The sequence below is a fragment of the Cavia porcellus genome, unplaced genomic scaffold (assembly GCF_034190915.1).
Source record: "Cavia porcellus strain 051 isolate PalLab524CR breed Dunkin Hartley unplaced genomic scaffold, mCavPor4.1 scaffold_15, whole genome shotgun sequence".
Lineage (NCBI taxonomy): Eukaryota > Metazoa > Chordata > Mammalia > Rodentia > Caviidae > Cavia > Cavia porcellus.
Window position 1 is genome coordinate 57,872,221 of NW_026947498.1, and position 15,465 is coordinate 57,887,685.

At 37.3% G+C, this 15,465-nt stretch overlaps 1 pseudogene; it reads right to left on the reverse strand.

Annotated features, from left to right (window-relative positions):
• Positions 1-8,999: 8,999 nt before the first annotated feature.
• LOC100733037 (heat shock cognate 71 kDa protein-like) lies at positions 9,000-11,039 on the reverse strand (annotated as a pseudogene).
• Between the last annotated feature and the right edge of the window lie 4,426 nt (positions 11,040-15,465).

The following is a 15,465-nucleotide window of genomic DNA, read 5'->3' on the forward strand; positions in this document are numbered from 1 at the left end:
CTTGACTTCCAGCCATAAAAGGAATCAGTGAGAGACAGAGAAAGGTTTTATCGGGCATAAATAAAGAAGTACACACTCAGAGAAAAGAGTGCAGGACCTCAAAGGACTTGACACATTTTGGATTGGACCAGATGAAAGTTACAAGTTTTGAAGAGAGAAATCTGCAGAATTTGTGACTCTATAGAAGGGAAGAGATACAATTTACAGGTGAAAGGAGATGGCCCATTTACAGGTCATCGGGTCTGTTTCACGTCAAAAAGATGGAAACCTGATGTGCTATTAGCTTTTGTTACTGTTGTTTGTTTTTGTTTCTTTTTCTTCTTCTTTTTTTTAATTCTACATATTGAATACAGGGCCCCTTGGCACTGAACCATACTCCTCTATCCCTGATGCCTTTATTTGTTTGTTTTATGGTTTTGTTTTGTTTTTAATTTTGAGAATAGGTTCCCTCTAAGTGGCTCAGACTGGGCTTGCATCTTCCTGAATCAGTATCCCAGAGTGCTGTCATGCCATCAACCACACACCCTGTTATTTACTGTGTTTTCTTAATGGATGATCTAAGATGCTTTGCTCAAAAGCATTTGAACTCTTCAAATCTGTTTCTCTCATCTTAAATTCAGGTTGTTTTCCTTTACCTTATCAACTAGTTTAATTTATATTATCTTTAAAGGATTTGAGTGTGATGGGTCTGGAAGAAATAAAAGCTTAAGGAGTAAAGATAACAGAGTACAGATACGAATAATCTTGAGTGACTTTGTGTCCAGAAGTTGCAGTCTTTTTAAAAACTTTGATTTTCTTTGTCTACTTTCTACCTATCATTATTTCTTCTATCTTTCTCATGTAGTATAAGGTAATAATTGATGTAATTTTCATAATTCCAGGAACCTTATGCTAAACAGAAAAATAAACAAAAGGGAGACATATCATTTGGTTTTCATGACCAATAAGATCAATTGTATCTTTCCAAACACTCTTTGCTAATTGCATAAATTCTTTAAATAAGAATTGGTTATCCTATCTTCCTATTCTTTTTTTCTCCTTTTTTATGAAAAACTTGACATTTCTGTATTGATCTCAAATACTTGAGACATAAAAATTCCCTATTTAAAAGATAGGCTTTGGTTCAGAAGGGCTGCCAGTTGACCCAGGCATCTGTATTTGACATAAATTCTCACCTGTTCCTGGTGCAGAGGCTTAGACATCCTCAGGGCGATTAAATCTGAAAGGAAATCTGTGTGCCTGAAGTGCACCTTTACCACCAGAAGGTGGCTCCATAACCTCTTAAACGAGGGGCTTTGTAGTTCACCTTTTTTAGGGAGAGGGTGGGAAGGGCTGCAGGAACGTGGTATGGTAGAAGTAGGTAGATAATAAATTTTACAGTCACCACTTGTTAACAGTCCCTTTGAAAAGTACCATAGTAACACTATGTTGTTGCTAAAGGAAATTTTCTCTAAAGTATGAAATAAGACTTTGATAAAAATACATTAAAAATGCGGTTTTTAGGGTCTTCCTGAACACTAAGTTTTCAACTAGAGAAGAAACATTCTCATGGCCCACCACTGCTATTGCATTTACACTTTCACACTTGTCTAGTTCCCAAATGTTGACCATAAATAATACCAGATATATATATATATATATATATATATATACACACATGATCAGGAGTTACCACATGAGCTGCTACTACCTTCTTACATAGTTCCTCAGAGACACATGACCCAGGTAGAATCAGGAAGTACATCACAATAGCAATGACAAAATAATGACCTCTGGCTCCAGCCCTGATTAACTAAATGCCTGAGGTCTGAATGTAGGGACACATCACACACCCACAGGAATGTGTGCAATGTATCCCATGTTCAGGAGATAGTGTGTCTTGACACCTCCCTGTCCTTGCAGGCTGCTGAGGTTCCTGGATGATACAGCGGAGGATCCTTCTCTGGAGGTAATTGCAGCCGCCGCCCTGTCACTAGGACCACTCATGTTATACACTTTTCTTCTACTATGACCCTTATCACATGGGTTTTGCCCTGATATAAAGGAAGGGAGTTGGGAATGACTATAAACTGCTGAGAAGTCTTTTCATAGCTTGGTTTCTCGTTTCAGTGCGTTACCTTCTCCTCACCCACATGAGACATCAATCACTGTGGAACTCAGACCACCATATTTGTTACTGAGTTTGGGGATTCTGCAGACTCCTTCTAAAGATTCTTTCTAGGTTTTTCTTGTCTTGAACTAAAAATTAGACAAAATGAGTGCAAAAGCACCAAGGTTTTACATTTCTTAAAGGTAGAAAAAGAAACATGCTCTGTAGAGCAAGTGTGGGCCAATCAAAAGTTGGATAAGAAATAACACTCTGCAGGGTGACAGAGGACCATTGTGACACAGTGAACACGGTGGCCACAAGCTTAATGGTGGTCCTCTTTATTATCCACTCCTCAGGCTGACATCAGATCTTGGCTGTCCTATCAAAATGCTGCTTCAGTTCCTACAAGCAGGACTGGAGGTAGCATGACTGACTGGTCCCATGTGCAGGTCATTCAGAACTGTTTTGTTTTGTTTTATTTTGTTTTGGTTTGTTTTGGTTTGGTTTGGTTTGGTTTTGGTGCATTTCCATCTCCATTATTAACTGAACACAGCCACTTGCCCAGCAGGCTTTGCCACCATCTACTGCCTCAATGACCACCAGGCAACACCAGAGATAACCCCAGCCCCAAGAGCACTAAATCAACATATTGCCTTTGAGGATTTTTTTTTTCAAGAGAGATGTTACCCACAGAGGTAAACCCAGAACATTTACACTGAGCTACACTCCCCAATACTTTTTAAAGTGTTTTGTTTTGAGACAGGGTCTCCTAAGGCACAAAACTGCCCAGTCTGGACCCCAACTTTCCATCCTCCTGGTTCACTCTCCCAGGTTGCTGGGATTATGGGCATGTGCCAGTGTGGCAATTTCCTTCAGTAATCTTTGGATGCCTTCAATCAAGTAAAATACTTATCAGGTCAGCTCATCCTGCCAACCAGACATGTCTAAGTGGCTTATTTTCCTGCTTGGGGACCCTTATTGTTCAATTAGGGTACGGTCCAAACAAAAACATCTCAAAATGTAGACACTTCAGAATAGAATGTATTCTCTCAAGAGTAGGCAAATGCTGTAATCAGCTCTTCAAGTGTTCAGTTAGGTCCTTTATCAAGTAATAGGGAAGAAAAATTCAGAAAAGAAAACACATGTAGACATATCCATAGAAACAACTTTGGTTGTTTGTGAGAAAAAAGGAGGAAGAGTTTAATGAAGCTTTCAAGGACTGAGCCATAATTTCAGGGGGAAACAGACTTGCTCAGCCCCTAGAATTATAATTTTATGGAGATGATAGTAAGGCAAGCACCAGAGCTGAGGGAGGCCATGCTCTCAGTGGAGGTCTCTAAGTGCTTTCTCACTTGATTATATTCATTGTGGGGAATTGGTACATGTACATAACACACCTCAGCACTTCTATCCCCCGCAACACCATCTTTTTAGAAAAAAAATTTCCAGCATCAGATTCATTTATTTATCTTAACATTGCTTATGAAGTTAATTAACATACGTACATATGGAAAGGTAGACTAACAGGCTAAAAACATATAAAGCACGAAAGACCAAATCAAGGTACACTTTTAGATACAGTGTTTGTTCTGGATTACAGTCTTTTTTTCTCTCTTTTTTCCCCTTTTGTCTGTCTTTTTTAATTTTTTTTTTTTTTTTGCACTTATATTTTGGGTTTCTCCTGTAAGAGATTATGATGGTGGTGGTGGCGGAGATGATTATGATGATAAGAATGGCGACAGTGATCACAATGGTGATGACGATGATGGTGGCGGCAGTGGTGGTGATACTGGTAGTGGTAACACACTGATGTGCGTGGCACTTGCAGTATGCCAACAGTGTCCCATACTACATTTAAGCTTATTTGCCTCATTTTACCTCATTTACATTATTTAACAGTATGGTCTCAAGTTATATCCGTTTTCCTACAAATGATTCAAGTTATGACAGAGTAGTACAGTACTACAGTGATAACTTGGTTTGTGAACTTAATTTATTATTTTGAAAATGACTGTGTGTGTAGGAAAAATGGCTATGATCACCTTTGTCCCCTAATGTGGAGCTTGTGAATAAAAGCAACATTCTGCCAAACACTTTTGTTTGGGAACCAAATTGTTTGAAGGGAATCGTTCATGAATGGAGGTATTACTATACTTAATTATGTGTAAATACCATATTGTCTTTATCCATTCATCTGTAGGTAGTCACATAGGCGACCTCCAGCATCGATCACTGGGATATGATGTCTCTTTTTGGAAGACATCCAGAAGATATAATACCTGACTCAAATGGAATTCTATTTTTAGCTTTTTGAGTAATTTCCATGCTGGTTTCTATAGTGGCTGTGTCATAGGACAGTTTCTTTAGAAATGGCTTACCAATCAAAAGCATTCCAGGTCCTTTTTGACTTGAGCAAAGAATTTGATGAGACAAGTCAACAATGATGCCAAAAGGTTTGTTTGAAAAGTGTAGACTGTAAAGGTATGGAAAAGAACCAGTTCCACAGAGTGCACTTGGGACAAACAAAGAGAAAAGGAAAGGAAAAGTAAAAATAAAAGCATACATGGAGAAACATGGCGTAGGCCATCCTGTAGACTCACAAGAGTGGATTTCTATGTTGGTTGGTCTTTTACGCCATCCATATCTCATGGGAGCTCAGAAGTTTCACACATGGGATCCTTGCATTGCCCTGGGATATTGTAGTTGACAGATCCTGATCACTCTCCCCAGCCAGCTTTGCCATGTCCTATATCATTTGTTTGTTGTACTAGTTTATACTCCTACCAATAACGCAGAACAGTTCCTTTTTACCCCTGCAGTCTCGCCAGCATTTGTTATTGATTTCTTGATTATAGCCCTTCTTTATAGAGTGAAGTGAATTTCAGTGTTGTTTCCATTCACATTTTTTCTACTGGTCAATGATGTTAATTTTCATTAATTTATTAGCCATTTGTACATTTTTACCTAAGAAGTATCTATTCATTTCAGATGCCCATTTTTTAAATTAGGTCCTTAGTTACTTTTATCTCATAGCAAAGACAATATATCTAATATCCAACATTAACCAAAGAAAGGTTTTTTAGCTCACAGTTTACAGAGATTTCGGTCCATAATAGGCTGTTTGCAAGACAGAGAGGCAACAGTTCATGGCAGTGGGAAACAGCAAAAGCAACAAGAGAAAAAGGGAGAGGAGAGAGAGAGAGAGCAAGCCTCTTTTCCACCTTTATATTGTATGCAGGCTACCAGCCCCAGGGCAGGTGTAACACCACACCCATAATCCCAGAATTGGACCATGAATCAATCACAAATTATAGAAGCCCACCCACATGACTGCATGCGGCTTTGGTGGAGGGGAGAACACTGACACACAGACCATAGTAGTCCTTAAATTGGGATGTCTAATTTTTTTAGTTCCTCATTGCTCTAGGCATTAGCCCTTTGGCCAGCTGAAATTTTTTTTCCCAATTCGGTAATGTTGTAATGTTGCTTTCTCTAATTCTGTGTGGAATGCCATTGGTAGTTTGACTGGAATTACATTACATCTTTATAATACTTTTTGAAATAAGGCCATTTGACTTTTGATTCTGATAAAGATCTCCTATGCCTATTTTTTCAGGTATATTTATTTTTTTAAGAGAAAAAACAATGATACAGAAATTCATGGCAAGATAATAGGAAATTAATAACAGTTAATATACTGCATATTGTTATCTTCAAAGTAGTTGCTCAGATTACAAGATATAGGCATACAAAATTAATCAAATAATATTAGCACAAACCATTATTTTCAATGAACCAAAATAAATTAGTAGTATAATTGTCTTGGCTGATTTCCTAGTAATTCTTTTCTTTTGAGTAATTTCTTTTCCTCTTATGATATCTATTGCAAATTTTGGATCTTACCTACTTTTTCAATTTCTTACACTAGGGGAACAATATAATGTTTCATATGTGAGTCTGATCTATTTAACTTTTGAGTATGGTCTCAAATTGTATCCATTTACCTATAAAAGCCTCAAGTTTATCCTTCTTTATAGCTGAGTAGTACTCCATTGTACAAAAGTATCACATCTTTTATATCCATTCTTCAACTAATGAGCATTATGGGTTGTTTCCAAGATTACACTATTACAAATTGTGTTGCTATAAACATGGGTGCACATATACTGCTGTGGTATGATGTTTTTATTTTTTCTGGGAAAATATTCAGAAGGGTAATAGCTGGGTTGAATAGGACCACTTAGCTTTTTGAGGGATCTTCACACTTATTTCCACAGTGTTTGCACCAGTCTACACTCTCCCCAACAGTGTAGAAGGGTTCTCTTACCTCACAGCTCATCCTGCATTTGTTATTCGTTGATATCTTGATGACAGCCATTCTTTCTGTGGTGACATGGAACCTCAGTGTTTTGTCATTTTTTTTAAGAGAACAAAAACAAGTACAGAATTTCAAAACAAGGTGATGGAAAATTAACAATGATTATTATATAGCAAATTGTTGCATTCAAAATAGTTTCTCAGATTACCAGATATGGACATGCAAAATTGAGCAAACAATATAAGCACTACTGCTCAAAAGAAAGGTTGAGAGAATCATTGTTGTTTTAATTTGCATTTCTCTAATTACCAATGATGTTGAACATTTTTTCATATGTTTATTTAACTTTTATATTTCTCCATCTGACAAGTGTGTATATTCATCTCAAATGCTCATTTTGGGATTGTATCTTTGAGTTTGGTGGGCCTGATTTTTTTCAATTCTTTATTTGTTCTAGAAATAAGTCCTTTATCTGAGAGACAGTTAGCTAAAAAAATTGCCCCATGTGGGTTTTCTTTTCACTCTGTTGATAATTTTATTTTGCTGCACAAAGGATTACATTTGTTGATTATTTGTAGCACTTCCCGTGCAGTTTGCATTTTGTTCATGAACTCTCTGCCTACCCCATGTCCTTTTTCCAAATTCATTTTATTTCAAAGAGAAAAAACAAAACAAAATTTCAAAACACATCAATCAGAGGGCAACAATGTACATACATTGTGTGTTGTCATCCCCAAATCATTCACGTAGAGCACAGGACATCTGCATTCAATTGTCCAAATAGTACCAGCACAAATTTTCTCTTCAATGACCTTAGGGAAATCAGTAGTATAACTATCTTAACTACCTTTTTATATACATATACATATACATATACATGTTATTTCTTTCAGCTCCTCACACTAGTGAGACAACATGATACATACACGTGTGTCTGATTTATTTCAGTTAGGAGTATGGTCTCAAGTTTCATCCACTTACGTATAAAGGTCTCCAATTTATCCTTCTTTATGGCTGAGTAATTCTCCACTGTATAAAAGTACCACTTTTTAATGCGCTCCTCAGTCAATGGACATTGAAGTGGTTTCCAAGATCTAACTATTACAAATTACACTACTATGAACATATCTTGCTGTGGTATGATGTTTTCAGTTCTTCTGGGAAGATACACAGAAGGGCAATACCTGTGCCAAATGAAACCTCCCATCCTAGTTTTTTGAAGAATCTCCATACTGATTTCCACAGTGGTTACACCAGTCTACACTACCACCAACAGTGGATAAGCATTCCTTTCTCCCCAAAGCCCTCCAGCATCTGTAATTCGTTGATTTCTTGGTAATAGCCGTACCTTCTGTAGTGAGTTGGAATCACACTGCTGTTCTAATTTGCGTCTCTCAAATAACCAGTGATGTTAAACATTTTTTCATAGTTGTTATTTGTATTTCTTCATCTGAGAAATGTGTATTCATCTCAGATGCCCATTTTTCAATTGAGTCTTTAAATATGGGATGACTGGGGTGGTTTTTTTTTAGTTATGTTTTCTAGATAGTAATTCTTTGTCTAAGGTACAACTGCCAAACATTTTCTCTCACATGGGTTATCTCTTCATCCTGTTGTTGATTTCTCTTGCTGTGAAAAAGCTTTTCAATAGGATGAGATCCCAGTTGTTGATTCTTTGTGATGCTTCCTGTGCAACTAGGATTTTGTTAATAAAGTCTTTGCCTATACCAATGTCTTCAACAGTTTCACTTGTTCTAACTTTCAGCAGATTTAATGTTTCTGTTTTAATACTTAGATCTTTGATCTACTCCAATTTTAGTTTAGTGTATGGTGGAAGATATGGCTCTAGTTTTAATCTTCAGCATGTAGAGAGCCAGTTTTTCCAGCACCATTTATTAAAGAGGTTATCTTTCTTCCATTGAACATGTTTGGCTTCTTTGTCAAAGATAAGGTGGCTGTGTTTGTGGTTTGTCTGGATCTTCTAATCTGCTCCACTGATCGTCAGGTCTGGTTTATTTTGTTTGCTTGCTCGCTTGTTTGGTTTGGTTTGGTTTTTGCCAGTACTATGCTGATTTTCTCACAGTATCTTTGTAGTATAATTTCAAGTCAGGGATTGTGATGTCCCAGGACTTGCCTTTGTTACCCAGGGTTTCTTTTGCTATTCTAGGTCTCTTCTGCTCCCAAGTAAATTTTAGAAACGTTTTCTCTAGAGCTGTGAGACATGCTAATGGTATCTTGATTGGGATCAGTATAACAATTTGGAGAGTATCATCATTTCCACAATGTTGGTTCTTCCTATTCTTAAGCAAGGCATTCTTTCCAATTTCTGATATTCTCTTCAGCCTCCTTTTCGAAGTACTCATTTTCAATATAAATGGTGCCAATTTTAAAGTTTCATTGAACACATTGTATTTCCACTTATAGTACAGTACAGTATAGTACAGCCTATAAAGCAAAATGTTATCTTTTCTCTGTGTACATGTTCCATTGTTCAAGTATTGAGAATGCCCAGTACTTTACTTTAGCAGTTAAATTTTAATAACTGAGACAGAATTTGCTACATATTTAAGTCCTTCAGTTTTATTACTGTTGTGGAAGAATGCTAAACTCACTCTATTTGGAGTTGGCTTAATCAGTCTCTTCAGTGGTGGGCCCTGAGGAAGTACCACCAGAGGAAGGTGCTGCTCCCCCAGGGAAACGCCCAGGCATTCCTCCAAGCATGCCACCTGCACTGTGGTACAGCTTGGTGATGATGGAGACTTTCTCCAGCTCCTTCTGCTGATGTTCAGATTCTTTCTTCTTTGCCGTCTGATTCTTCCAAACAGCTGATGATTTCATTACACTTGTCAAGAATCTTCATCATTGATCTTGCCCTGAAGTTTCCCATCTTCAAAAGTTGCTTTCATACTGAAAGCATAGGATTCCAGTGAATTTCTGGAGGACACCTTGTCCCTTTGCTTCTCATCTTCAGCTTTGTACTTCTCTGTTTCCTGAACCGTATGTTCTATGTCCTCCTTGCTCAAATAGCCCTCATCATTAGTGATGGTAATCTTGTTCTCTTTTCCTGGGACTTTTTTCCACTGCAGAGACACTGAGGATATTGGCATCAATATCAAAAGTGACTTCCATCTGAGGAATACCATTGGGTGTGGGAGGTATGCCTGTGATTTCAAACCTGCCAAGCACATTGTTATTCTTGGTCATGGCATGATCACCTTCATATACCTGAATGAGCACACCAGGCTGGTTGTCAGAATAGGTAGTGAAGGTCTGTGTATGCTTGGTAGGATGGTAGTATTACACTTGGTGAGGACTTTCAAATAACGAGAAAAAGGAGTGACATTCAAAAGCAGCAAATCTTGAACATCTTCAGACTTGTTTCCAGATAGAATGGCAGCCTGAACAGCTGCACCACAAGCAACAGCCTCCAGGGTTGATGCTCTTATTCAATTCCCTTCCATTGAATAAGTCTTGTAGAAGTTTCTAGATCTTGGGAATACGAGTAGAATCACCCATCAGGACAATGTCCTGGAGCTGTGACTTGTCAAGTTTAGAAACTTGAAGAGCCTTCTCCACAGGGCCCACAGTGCCACGGAACAGGTCCACGTTCAACTCTTCAAATCAAGCACAAGAATGGAGGTATGGAACTCCATTTCTTTATAGAGGGAATCAATCTCAATACTGGCTTGGGTGCTGGAAGGGAGGGTTCTCTTAGGTCGTTCACATGCATATGAAGATGGCAGACAGCTGCCTTGTCCTCACTGATGTCCTTCTGATGCTTGCCCTTGAATTCAGCAATAAAATGATTGACCATTTAGTTGTCAAAATCTTCATCTACGTGGGTGTCTCCAGCTTTAGATTTCACTTCAAAGATTCCATCTTCAATAGTGAGGATTGACACATCAAAAATGCCACCTACTAAATCAAAAGTCAGCACATTTCTTTCAGCTCCAACCTTTTTGTCTAGGCCATAGGCAACAGCAGCAGCTGTTGGCTCATTGATAATTCTAAATACATTAAGACCAGCAATGTTTCCAGCAACTTTGGTTGCCTGACACTGAGAGTCATTAAAGTAAGCTGGCTCAGTGACCACAGCATTGGTAACAGTCTTCCCAAGATAAGCTTCTGCAATTTCCTTCATCTTTGTCAGCACCATAGATGATACTTTCTTTGGACAGAAGCTCTTTGTCTCTCCTTTGTATTCTACTGGAACTTTGGGCCTGCCTCATTCACCACCATGAAGGGCCAATGCTTCATATCAGACTGGACAATAGCATCATGAAATCTACATCCAGTCAGATGCTTGGCATTGAAAACTGTGTTGGCTGGTTTTATTGCCACTTGATTTTTTGCAGCATCTTGAATCAGTCCTTCGGTGTTAATTACAGAGACGTAACTTGGAGTGATTTGATTTTCCTGATCATTGCAATGATCTCCACTTTTCCAATGCTAGAAGACATCCACACAGGAGAAGGTGGTGCCAAGATCAGTACCAACAGCAGTTCCCTTTGACATGGTTGTTTGCTTTTGGCCAGGCTCTAGTGGTGAAAAGAGTACACAAAAACCTACTAAGCTGCCAGCATGTTTAATGAGCCATTTTTGTAACTATGTTTATCAATGAGATTGGCCTGTAATTCTCTTTTTTTGGTTGGGTCCTTTTCTGGTTTAGAAATGAAGGTAATGTTTACTTCCAAGCATGATTTTGGTAGTTTGAGGAGTTTGGCATTAGAATTTTTTTTTTTTTTTTTTTTTTTTTTTTTTTTTTTTTTGTCTTTCTGAGATAGTCTCACTATACAGTTCAAGCTGGCCATAAGCTCACTTTGTAACCCATCTTGGTCTCCAACTTGCAATGATTCTCCTACCTCAGCTTTCTGAGTCCTGTGATTTTAGGCACACACTACCATGCTCAGCTTGGCATTGTATCTTTTCTAAAATTCTTGTAGAATTTGGCAATGATTTCATCAGGGCCTGAGTTCCTCTCATTTAGTAGTTTTCATATTCTTCAATTTTGCTGACTAATAATGGATTATTTAAGAATTTTATATCTTGTCATTTGGTAGTTTATATATATAAAGGAATTTATCAATTTCTTCAGAATTTTTCATTTTATTCAAATATAGATTCTCAATGTAGCTACCAATAATATTCTAAACTTTGGCAGAGTCTATTGTGATTTCACCTTTTTCATTTTTAATTGCATAGATTTGGGTCTTTAATTCTTTATTTTGGTAAGATTGGCTAAGGGTTTGTCCATTTGATTTTATCTTTTAAAAAGCTAATTATCTGATTCATTCTTTGTATTTATTTTTCAGTCTCAATTTCATTAATTTCAGCACTGTTCCTTATAATTTTCTTCCTGTATTAGCTTTGAATATGGATTGTTCTTGTTTTTTCTAGGATCTCAAGTTGCATTACTTGGTTACTTACTGAGTTAGCTCTGTTTTTCTAATGTGGAAATTCACCACTATAAGCTCCTCTTAAGACTGCTTTCATTGCATTTCACTGGTTCTGAAGTATCATACTGGAATTGTTTGATTTTAGGAACTGTCTAATTTGTTCCTTAGCTTCAACTGTGACCTACTGATTGTGAAGGATTGATTCAACTCTAGTTTATTAATTTTTTTGTCTAGTTAATCTGCCTATTTGTGACACTAGGTATTCCCCCTTCCATAACAACTGTGTTGGTGTTTGAGTTTTCATACAGTGTTCTTACAGTGTTTGTATAGTATTTCATAATGTTTGTTTTATGAAGCCAAATATGTTAGTATTTGGTGCTTATATATTTATAATTATTAACTATTCCTATTTAATTGTTCCTTTAACCATTATGTAGTGAACTTCTTGGTCTTTTCTGATCAGTTGGCTTTGTCTGAGATTGGGGTAGCTATTCCTACTTTTTTCCAGATTCTTGTTGCATGGAATATTGTTTACCATCCTTTGATTTTTTACTCTTTTAAAAAATTAAGGGCCAGGAATTTAGCTCAGTGGCTCAAGTACTTGCCTGGTAAGTGCAAGGTCATGAGTTCGAGCCCCAGTACAAAAAAATTAAATGTGATTCACATATAATGCATTGAGTTTTGTTTCTTGACCATTCTGTCAGTCTGTGTGTTTTGATTGGGGAGTTAGAGTTACTATTGAGAGCTATTGTCTAGTTCCTGCTGTTGCACTGTTCCTCTCTTGCTGATTTCCTTAATCCCACCAGGTATATTTGTTCTTTCTGACCTTTTAGCATTGTTGGTTTTGTTGTCTCTTTCTAGGATATCTTCAAGAATTTCTTTAAATGCTGGCTTGGTGGTCATGAATTTCTTGAGATCCTTCTTCTCATGAAAATATCTTGTTTCTGTAAATTTTGAAGGAAAATTTTGTAGAATACATAAGTTGACTTAGAAGTCTTTATCTTCTAGCGGTTGAAATACTTGGCTCTAAGCCCTCTTGACTTCTAAGATTTGTGTACAGAAGTCTGGTGTAATTCTGATGGGTTTACTTTTATACATTATTCATTGCTGTTTTCTAACAGCATTTAAGAATTTATCCTTGTGATGGACTTCAGATACTTCAAGTACAATATATAGCGTCAAGAGTTTCTCTGCTGTGACTACTTGAGGTTCTATGTGCTTCAGAAACAACATCTGTATGCTTCTCTTTTTTATATATTTCAATTATTTTTAATTATCTTTGCATCATCTAACAGCTTTTGTATTTTTTCATATTCTCTTGTTTTTAAGGTGTCTTTGAGTAGTTGGTCTTTGAAGGCATCATTGACTTCTAGTTCTGAAATTCTGCCCTCACATTGTTGCCTCTGCTGTCCATACTTTCAATATAATTTTTAATCTCCTGGGTTTCTGATTGAAACCTTTTCATGTACTCTAATTCTTCAGAAGTCTTGTTATTAATGTTTTATATCATTTTGATTAGCATACCTGGATTTTTATTAACACCTTCTGAAAGCTTCTGGATTATTTGGTTATTTCATTATATGTTTAATTCTATCTTTTGTGATTCTACTATCACTCTGATCTGTTTTTTAACCTCCCTGGTATCCTTTCCAGTAATTCAGATATATGATTTATGCTATTATTTCCCTCTGATGCTCCCCAGATTAGCTTTGGGGAACTTGAGAGTTTGTAGAGGTAATTTTTTACCTTACCTTCTACTGTTTTTATTGTTTTGTTTGCTTGTTTTGTGCTGAAGTTTGTAGATACTTACAGTGTGAAGAATTTGTTGCAAGTATAGAGATCTCTTTAGTTGCTTTTCAGTGATGCACTTTGGATGTGGCTAACTATAACCTTTTGCCACAATCCCAAGATCTGACCACCTTACTTAATTTGGAAGAGGAAGATGCAGTGTAATTAGCCCAATAACCAAGTTCTCTGATAATGTACCCTAGTGTTATTAATGTCACAAAGTAGTCTGTGTTGACTTATAAAGAAATAGAGACAATAATACGGTCATGGTAATATCAATTGTATTAGCTACAATACAACCATCCACAACAAACTGGATATTAACATAGCATGAGAACCAATTATGTGCCATACCTAATCCTAGAGAAGAAATTTGCAGTTATGGTGTAAACATTGATAATCCAAGTACTTAGAGCTCATATGTACTAAATGAGACAGCTGTATTTTTCCTAGTGGTATAAATAAATTCAACAGTAATTTTACAGAGTTAACGATCGAAAGATTAATACAGTTTTACAGTTATACTATCAAAAATAAAGGGTTTGGGGCTGCAGATTTAGCTCAGTGGCATAAGCACCTGCCTTGCAAGCAGGCAGTTGTGAGTTCGATCCCTGGTACCAATAAAAATGAAAAAGACAAAAATAAATAAATAAATAAATCAAAATAAAGGGTTTAGGAATGGGGAAATGCAAGATTTTTTTATTGGTTTTTTTTTTTTTGGAAATTCTGTATTATTTCTACTCTTTTTCTATTTGGCTTTTTTTCTTTAAATAAAAAATAAAAAATTAAAATTAAAAAAGAAAAAATAAATTACACAGAGTAAAAATATGAGAGGAAAAATTAAAGGAAAAGTAAAGGATAAGAGGAAAAAGTAAAAGATAAAGGAGATAAGCAGCATGAAAAATAGCAAAAGAAAATGCTCCAACCTAGAGAAAACTGGTGAAGGAGGACAAGAGAGAACAAGGAAAAAAATCCCTAAAACCAACACACATGCTGAGACATACACATACAACAAACAAAATAAATTTCTCTGTAATCTAAAATATGTGGTTTTCTTCCAGGATTTTGGGGGCCAGGAATTTTGAGGCCATATCCACACTGGCAGGTAAAGGAGGCAGCCAGACTCAGAGTCGCAGCCAAAAAGATTAGAGTGAGGGCACCAATTCTGAGACTTTCAAATCTGGAGCAATTACGGCTGAGTCTGAACTCTGGCTGTGGGAGTGGCGCCTGTGTCCTTTAGTGTAAAGCCTTCTGGGAGTCTTTTGTGCCCAGATGACAGCTTTCTGTCTCCTGTGGCTGTCCTTTACCTAGTCACTGTAGGCATGTAACACTGGAGGTCCTAAATTGAAGCTGTCCCCTGGCTGCTCTGAGTTTACGTTCAAACCGTTATCCCTTCCCTGGTATAACTGACATCCAGCAAAGCACTTTCCCAGGGACTCTGCCGGCTGTTGGGCTGGAGCTGCAGCTGACAGCATCGGCAGGTTCCTTCCACCCCCTTGTTTGCCCCTGAAGCCCTCAGGAGTCCTCCACTTTCACTTCGTCTCTGTAGATCAGGTCTCCTTTACTTGTGAATAACAAGCCATCTGGGAGCTAGGGACAAAGTGCAGATTGTACCTTCCCTTTTCTGTATTGTGTCCTGTCTCTTTTCTCTGTAGGTTTTAATTTTCTTGTCGGATCCTTTCTGGCATCCAGGGATCCACTTCACTCATTTTTTTCCTCCCCGGATTATTATTTTTTAGTGTCTGGACTCTGCCATTCCCCAAGCCCAACTACTTCAATTCTTTTTGTTGTTGTTCAGATGTCAAGGTTGATACTTTGCAAACATTGGAAATGCCTGCCTGAGTGTGCTAGACACCAGGGGACCCCACAGAGTA